Source organism: Colobus angolensis, unplaced genomic scaffold, assembly GCF_000951035.1.
Source record: "Colobus angolensis palliatus isolate OR3802 unplaced genomic scaffold, Cang.pa_1.0 Scaffold11, whole genome shotgun sequence".
Classification (NCBI taxonomy): domain Eukaryota; kingdom Metazoa; phylum Chordata; class Mammalia; order Primates; family Cercopithecidae; genus Colobus; species Colobus angolensis.
In genome coordinates, this window is record NW_012112030.1 from 8360428 (window position 1) to 8368658 (window position 8231).

The window sequence follows — 8231 nt, forward strand, 5'->3', positions numbered from 1 at the left end:
GCCTCCCAAAGTGCTGGGATTACAGGCTTGAGCCACCGCGCCCGGCCAATTTTTTGTCTTTTTAGTAGAGATGGAGTTTCACCATGCTGGGCAGGCTGGTCTTGAACTCCTCACATCTTGAACTCCCCATCACACCGCCTGCCTTGGCCTCCCAAAGTGTTGGGATTACAGGTGCGAGCCAACATGCCCAGCCGAATCAGCTGAATTCTTAAGCCTTAGGGTAAAAGCAGGCACAACCAATTCACCTACTGTGTTGTGATACAGTTCACCAGACACTCCTGGATTGAGGAGGGCTAGAGCTGGACAGTGAACTCTGGCTTACAGGCCATTTTGACTTTGCAGTAAGATAAATACTTGGGCAGGAAAATTTTCCATGATCCAACAGAACCCAATCCAATCTTACCATGCCTCAGCAACCCTTTCCTGAGAAGGAAAGCAGTGCTTGGCAAGCACATTATAAACCTGAGCCCAGGTTTATCCTCTTGTGTAATCAAGTCCATGGGGTGGATGTGACAACACCTGTGCCTAAGCTAGGTGGGCTTGAATAGTCCAGAACGAAATAGGCCAAAGGCTGTCCCAAGCCGACTCTGAGTTTCAGATGTTACCACTTAAGTGGAACAGAGACCATGCTTGTCAGCATCCCAAGAAAAGTTTGTACAAGACTTATGGCAATAAATAAATAAATATCTCTAAACCTGCTCCTTCTCAAGCCAGGACAGGCCTCATCTGCCACAAAGGAAGAGGAAGAATGTCAAAAAAGTAAGGAAGAAAGAAAACAAAAAGATGGCCAAGCCTTCTTTCAGAAGGAAGAAGATAGTTCATATAGGGGCTGTATTAGTCCATTCTCTCATTGCTATAAAGAAATACCTGAGACTGGGTAATTTATAAAGAAAGGAGGTTTGATTGGCTCACATGTGGTTCTGCAGGCTGTACAGGAAGCATGACTGGGGAGGCCTCAGGAAACTTACAGTCATGATGGAAGACAAAGCAAGAGCAGGCATCTTGCATGGCAGGAGTGGGACCAGGGATCAGGGGGTATCACACACTTTTAAACAACCAGATCTTGTAAGCACTCACTATATAGTACCAAAGGGGGATGGTGCTAAACCATTCATGGGAACTCCACCCTCATGATCCAGTCACCTCCCACCTGTCCCCACCTCCCAACACTGGGGATTACATTTTGATAAGAGATTTGGTAGGGACCAGTTCCAAGCCATATCATCCTGCCCGTGGCCCCTCCAAATCTTACGTCCTTCTCACATTGCAAAGTACAATCATTCCCTTCTCAGTAGCCCCCCAAAGTCTCAAATAATTCCAGCATTAACTCAGAAATCCACAGTCCAAAGTCTCATCTGAGACAACACAAGTCCCTTCCACCTATGAGCCTGTACAGTCAAAAACAAGTTATTTCCAAGATACAAAAGAGGTACACGTATTGGGTAAATACTCCCACTCCAAAAGGGAGAAATCAACCAAAAGAAAGGGGCTACAGGCCCTATGCAAGTCTGAAACCCAGCAGGGCAGTCATTAACTCAGAGCTCTAAAATCGCCTTTGACTCCATGTCTCACATCCAGGGCACACTGTTGCAAGGGGTGGGCTCCCAAAGCCTTGGGCAGCTCTGCTCCTGTGGTTCAGCCCCCGTTGATGCCCTCATGGACTGGTGTTAAGTGCTAGTGGCCTTTCTAGGTGTATGGTGCAAGCTGTTGGTGGCTCTACCATTCCAGGGTATGGAGGATGGTGGCTCTCTTCTCACAGTTCCACCAGGCAGTGCCTCAGTGGGGACTCTCTGTGGGGGCTCCAATCCCACACTTTCCCTCCTCAGTACCCTAGCAGATTATCCATGAGGGCTCTGCCCCTGCAGCAGACTTCTGCCTGCACATCCAGGCTTTGCCATACATCTTTTGAAATCTAGGCAGAGGCTCCCAAGTCTCAACTCTTGCACCCTGTGCACCTGCAGGCTTAACACCATGTGGAAGCTGCCAAGGCTTATGGCTTGCACCCTCTGAAGCACCAGCTTGGGCTGTATCCAGACACCTTTGAGCCATGGCTGGAGGTAGAGTAGCTGGGATGTAGGGAGCAGAGTCCTGAGGCTATTCTGGGCAACAGGGCCCTGGACCTGGCCCACGGAACCATTCAGTCCTCCTAGGCCTCTGGGCCTGTGATGGGAGAGGCTATTAGATCTCTGAAATGTATTGAGGGCTTAACCTCATTGTCTTGACTATCAGCAATTGGCTGCTTTTTACTAAGTAAATTTCTGCAGCAAGCTTGAATTTCTCCCCTGAAAATGGGCTTTGGTTTTCTGCCACATGACCAGGCTACAAATTTTCCAAACTTTTATGCTTTGCTTCCCTTTTAAATATAAGTTCCAGTTTTATGTCATTTCTTTGCTCGTGCACATGAGCATACGCTGTTAGAAGCAGCAAGGCTAAATCTTGAACGCTTTGCTGCTTAGAAATTTCTTCTGCCAGAAGGCTGAGTGTGGTGGCTCACGCCTGTAATCCCAGCACTTTCAGAGGCTGAGGTGGACAGATCACGAGGTCAGGAGATTGAGACCATCCTGGCTAACATGGTGAAACCCAGTCTCTAAAAAATAGAATAAATTGGCAGGCGCCTGTAGTTCCAGCTACTTGGGAGGCTGAGGCAGGAGAATGGCATGAATCCGGAAGGCGGAGCTTGCAGTGAGCCGATATCACACCACTGTACTCCAGCCTGGGTGACAGAGCGAGACTCTGTCTCAAAAAAAAAAAGAATTTTCTTCCACCAGATATCCTAAATCATCATTATCAAGTTCAAAGTTCCACATATAGCTAAGGCAGAGGCACAATGCCTCTGGATTCATTGCTAAAGCATAGGAAAAATGATCTTTGTTCCAGTTCTCAGTTAAGTTCCTCATCTCTGTCCCACCAGGCACCATCTCCAACACTGGGGATTACAATTTCACATGAGATTTGGTGGGGACACAGATCCAAATCATATCAGGAGCCAAACCAAAGATGAAAGCGGCAATGCCTGTTCCCTTGTTGGAGTAACCTCACCTTTTTACCACTCTAGACAAAAAAAGAAAAATCCATGTGCCCATGAGCCTTTTGAACCAGGCAGAGTAAGAAATCTACCTAGCAACAACCAATAAAATGTCTTTAAAGCTGACTATAGTAGCAACCGTCCTCTTCCTGAAATAGTGGGGAGAAGGGAGTCTTTAGCACAAATCAGAAGAACTCAGACTAGTGTAAGAAACAAACCGTAATAAATCTGGGCTCAGGAGATGATGACTCATTTTAGATGATACGGGGGTACCCAGCTAGATATATTTGAAGTAGGAAATTGGGGAAGATGGTTCCAAATACATGGGACTCATCACAGACTTCCTTTATTTTTACTAGTACTTTTGAGACAAGGTCTTGCTCTGTTACTCAGGCTGGAGTGCAGTGGCATGATCTCAGCTCACTGTAACCTCTGCTTCCTGGGCTCAGGTGATTCTTCAACCTCTGCCTCTCAAGTAGCTGCGACTACAGGTGTGTGCCACCACACACCTAGCCACTTTTTCTTTTTAATTTCTATTATGGATATGCTGGGAATAACTGGCTGATTTTTTTTTTTTAATTTTGTAGAAATATTTCGCTATGTTGCCCAGGCTTGTCTTGAACTCCTGGCCTCAAGCAATCCTCCTGCCTCAGCCTCCCAAAGTACTGGGATCACAGGTGTGAGCTACCATGCCCAACTTCCTTTAAATGATCAGTCTTAGTGAAATTAATATTTTCAGATCATTAGGCATATCATTATGTGACGACACAAAACATCAAGCTAAAATGTACTCATCCATTTGTTATTAGGTAAGATGAAAATAGAAGGCTCTACAAGTCTGATAGGTGCCAATATCATTTTAAGTAAACATGACTTTTTAGGAGCTTTTTTTTTTTTTTTAAGTGAAAAACGTAACCAGTTGTGTACTGATAGATGTTTAACAACTGACTCCTGGTTGGGGGGAGGCCTAATTTGTAGTATTTGCCAATTTCTGGGGTGGAAATGTTCCCACCAGAGTTAGTTTCAAGCTACTGTGTTCTTAACCAGCTCTCAAAGTTTGAAAATTCAGGATGGCTCTTGCAAGTGTGTACGAGCCAATTGTACATCATGGGATAACCTATATGGTATAAGGATGGGATATCAGTTAGGAAGCTTTCAGCTGCAAGTAAAGAATCCACAACTAAAATTGACATAAATAATAAAGACCTGTCTCACATAATAAGTCTGAGGACTACAGTGGCTCAACAATGTCGTTAAACAGTTTACAAATGTCATGGCAAAGTCAGGAAGTTAGTCTATATGGTCTAAAAAGGGGAGACATGAATGATCCACCCCTTGTTCAGCATATAATCAAGAAATAACCACAAAAATGGGCAACCAGCAGCCCTTGGGCTGCTCTGTCTGTGGAGTAGCCATTCTTTTATTCTCACCATGTTAGCCAGGATGGTCTCAATCTCCTGACCTCGTGATCTGCCCACCTCAGCCTCCAAAAGTGCTGGGATTACAGGCGTGAGCCACCACACTCAGCCTTCTGGCAGAAGAAATTTCTAAGCAGCAAAGCATTCAAGATTTAGCCTTGCTGCTTCATGTTGGCCAGGCTGGTCTTGAAATCCTGACCTCAAGGGATCCGCCCGCCTTGACCTCCCAAAGTGCTGGGATTATAGGCGTGAGCCTCAGTGCCCAGCTCATTCTTTTATTCTTTACCTTCCTAAATAAACTTGCTTTCACTTAAAAAAAAAAGTCATTAAAAACCCAGAATCGGGGCGCGGTGGCTCACGCCTGTCATCCCAGCACTTTGGGAGGCTGAGGCAGGTGGATCATGAGGTCAGGAAATTGAGACCGTCCTGGCTAACATATGGAAACCCCGTCTCTACTAAAAATACAAAAAATTAGCTGGGCGTGGTGGTGCGGTGGTGCGTGCCTGTAATCCCAGCTAGTCAGGAGGCTGAGGCAGGAGAATCGCTTGAACCTGGGAGGCAGAGGTTGCAGTGAGCTGAGATTGCGCCACTGCACTCCAGCCTGGGCAACAGAACAAGACTCCGTCTCAAAAAAAAAAAAACCCAGAATCTTTCCTTCCTTCTGCTCCACCATCCTCTGCAGATTGGCTTTCACCCTCAGCTTACCCGCTCATGGTGGTAAGACGACTGCTCCCAGGCATCACTCTCCAGGCATCACTCTCACAACCATGGTCTAAGGAGGAAAAGGAGTTCTTTCTTGCTACTGTTAATGGTGGAGGGTCTCCAGGTTCTTGACGTTTTGAACAAAGAATTGGACAAAACGCACAAACAAAGCAAGGAAGGAATGAAGGGTTTTACTGAAAATGAAAGTACACTCCACAGTGTGGGAGCCAGCCTGTGCATAGGGGCTCAAAGACCCTGTTACAGAGTTTTTGTGAGTTTACAAAGTCATTTACTCAGTGTATGCCCTGTGGAGAGGATATTTCCTGTCATAGCTGAAGTGTGAATCAGCCTTATGTTCCCTGCCTCCAGACCCTATTTTTCAGCCTCACTACTTCATCTTATCAGGGAGAAAAACCTTTCCCAGATGCCCTCTCAACAGACTTATCTTTACATGTCATTGGTCAGAAGTTTGGGCTATGTGAACACCAGTAAGCCAATCACTGATAAGAGGGAAAGGAATTTCCATGATTGACTTGAACACAGTTAATCCCTTAAAACCATCACGTCATTGCTACTTCACACCTGAACAAAATTAGTGCGTTAGCAAGGAAAGAGGTAGAGTGGCTGTTAGAAAGTACGACTAACAATGTCTACCACAACAAATGAATGCCGTTAACTATGGAATAAATCAGAGATCATCAGTAAACAAATGACTGAGCTTCCTAAAAGTAACTGTCCATCCATCCATCATCTATGCATATTTCCTATTGGTTTCATTTCTCTGGAGAACCCTAATATGGGTAAGTACTGTTATTTCCCCCATTTTAATCATGGAGAAGGTGGGGTCTGAGAACAATTTCCTTAAATAGCTGGTAAGCAGAACCTGGACTTGGACCCAGAAAGTTTGACTCCAGAGCCCTTGAAAATAACCATTTTCAAGAATACAATACTATTCTGTAAGTAAGGACAACTGTGCTGGTTGGCTATCTCACTGGAGTGTTGTACCAATTTTTTTTTTTTCTGATTTGTAAAGGGTCATTCAAAGTGCAGTGCATCTGCCTAGAGAACCAGAGAGCATGGAAGTGAAATGACCCTTGACTGATGGGCAGAGACCCATCCGTCCTTCTCAGCTGTTGTGCTGCCATCCTCCCCACCATGCAACTCTTCACGGCTACTATTTTGTTGTCCAGCGGTCTGTGCTATGGTCTTATTGTCCTTCCTCAGCAAGCATAGTCAGGGTCCTACTGGCCAAATGTACTGTAGTCTCTTAAAGGAGACAGTTCTTTGGAAGATACTGCAGGGAAGCAGAACAGAGAGGATTCATTCAGAATTCCCCTCAAGGAGTTTGAATCTCCTATATCTAGGGGTTGTGGGTAAACAACTGGAACTGCCTTCCTGCCTGCTTGCTGGGAACCAGCCTGTGTTTCAAGACCTCCAGACCTGCATCATAATCCTCAAACCAGATACATGTGAACTCCTCATGGCAGAGCCCAGCATTTGTTGGAGATCCTTCTTCTGTGGAACTAAACTCACACATTCTTCAAATTATTAGTGAATCCAAATTGCATAACCCTACATATAGAACTTAATTAGGGTTCACAGAGAGTCTGTAAAGCAATTCTTTTAAAGAGGCTTCTTCTGGCCAGGCCAGTGGCTCACACCTGTAATCTCAACACTTTGGGAGGCCAAAGCAGGAGGATCATTGAGGCCAGGAGTTCAAGACTACCCTGGGTGGCAAAGTGAGATTCCATCTCTATTAAAAAATAAAAAATATATATATATAAAAGAGGCTTCTTCTGAGAAAGAAAATGTAGAGCTCTTGAAGTGTTCAATTGTGCAAAAAAGTTCAGAATGGCCCAGATTGTAGGGGCTGACTTTAAAAATAATTGAACTGCCTACTTACCAGCAGCATATGAACATTCACTTGTAGAGAAACTCTAGATACACTGCTATGAAAAAGTCCATGAATTCTCTGAGTCAGTGATGAAAAGAGCGGAAAAGGAAAAGACAGGGCCTGGCCAAGTGTGGGTGGCACTAATGCCAGCTTGGTCTGATGGAGTTTTTTTGAAAATGATCACATTTGTAAAATGGGTTTAAAACAATATTTTGACTAGTGATTTCATGTCTGAAAAGGGTATTATTTTGGAATTTCCTCCAGTGTTTAAATGCTTTGTGTTTTGAACACACTGATTGATTACTTAATCTACAGCTGCTTCTGGGTGCTCAGCAATTTTCCCTGTCTTGTTGCTAGGAGACGAGGACTTCCCTGAATTCGCCAGTGTGACAGGCATTGTGAAGAGGTAGTGGGCTCTGCCCACAAGTCACAGTGCCATCAAGTGGTCATTCTGGAAAACTGTTAGAGGAAGTCGGTTTGTTTCCACTGTTCTCTAATTACGGCACTCTAAGGTCATCATTTTCACAGATGAATTAGCAGGTTAAATGAACAGTGAAGGCTTATGTATTCCTTTCATACTCTCCTGCACACAGTTGGGATTTTAAAAATCGAATACATCCAGCCTGGCCAACATAGTGAAACCCCGTCTCTACTAGAAATACAAAAAAATTTGCAGGGCGTGGTGGCACGGGGCCTGTTAACCCAGCTACTCAGGAGGCTGAGGCAGGAGAATCGCTTGAACCTGGGAGGTGGAGGTTGCAGTGATCCAAGATGAGTGCAGTGGCAGATCTCAGCTGCAACCTCAGCCTCCTGGGTAGCTGGGACTACAGGCACGCACACCACACCCAGCTAATTGTAAAGACGAGGGGTCTCACTATGTTGCCCAGGCTGGTCTCAAACTCCCAGGCTCAAGCGATCTGCCTCGCTGGCCTCCCAAAGTGCTGAGGAATAAATAAAACTAATGTATTAAAAAATAAATGAATCAGGCCGGGCATGGTGGCTGACGCCTGTAATCCCAGCACTTTGGGAGGCCAAGGTGTGTGGATCACGAGGTCAGGAATTTGAGACCAGCCTGGCCAATATGGTGAAACCCCGTCTCTATTAAAAATACAAAAATTAGCTGGGCATGGTGACGCACGCCTGTAGTCCCAGCTGCTTGGGAGGCTGAGGCAGAAGAATTGCTTGAACCCAG

The 8231-nt window shown here is 45.3% G+C and overlaps 1 protein-coding gene across 1 annotated transcript in view; it reads left to right on the forward strand.

Annotated features, from left to right (window-relative positions):
• CREBL2 (cAMP responsive element binding protein-like 2) overlaps window positions 1–8231 on the forward strand; it is a 44568-nt gene that overhangs the window by 35279 nt on the left and 1058 nt on the right. The gene's annotated exons all lie outside the window — the stretch shown is intronic.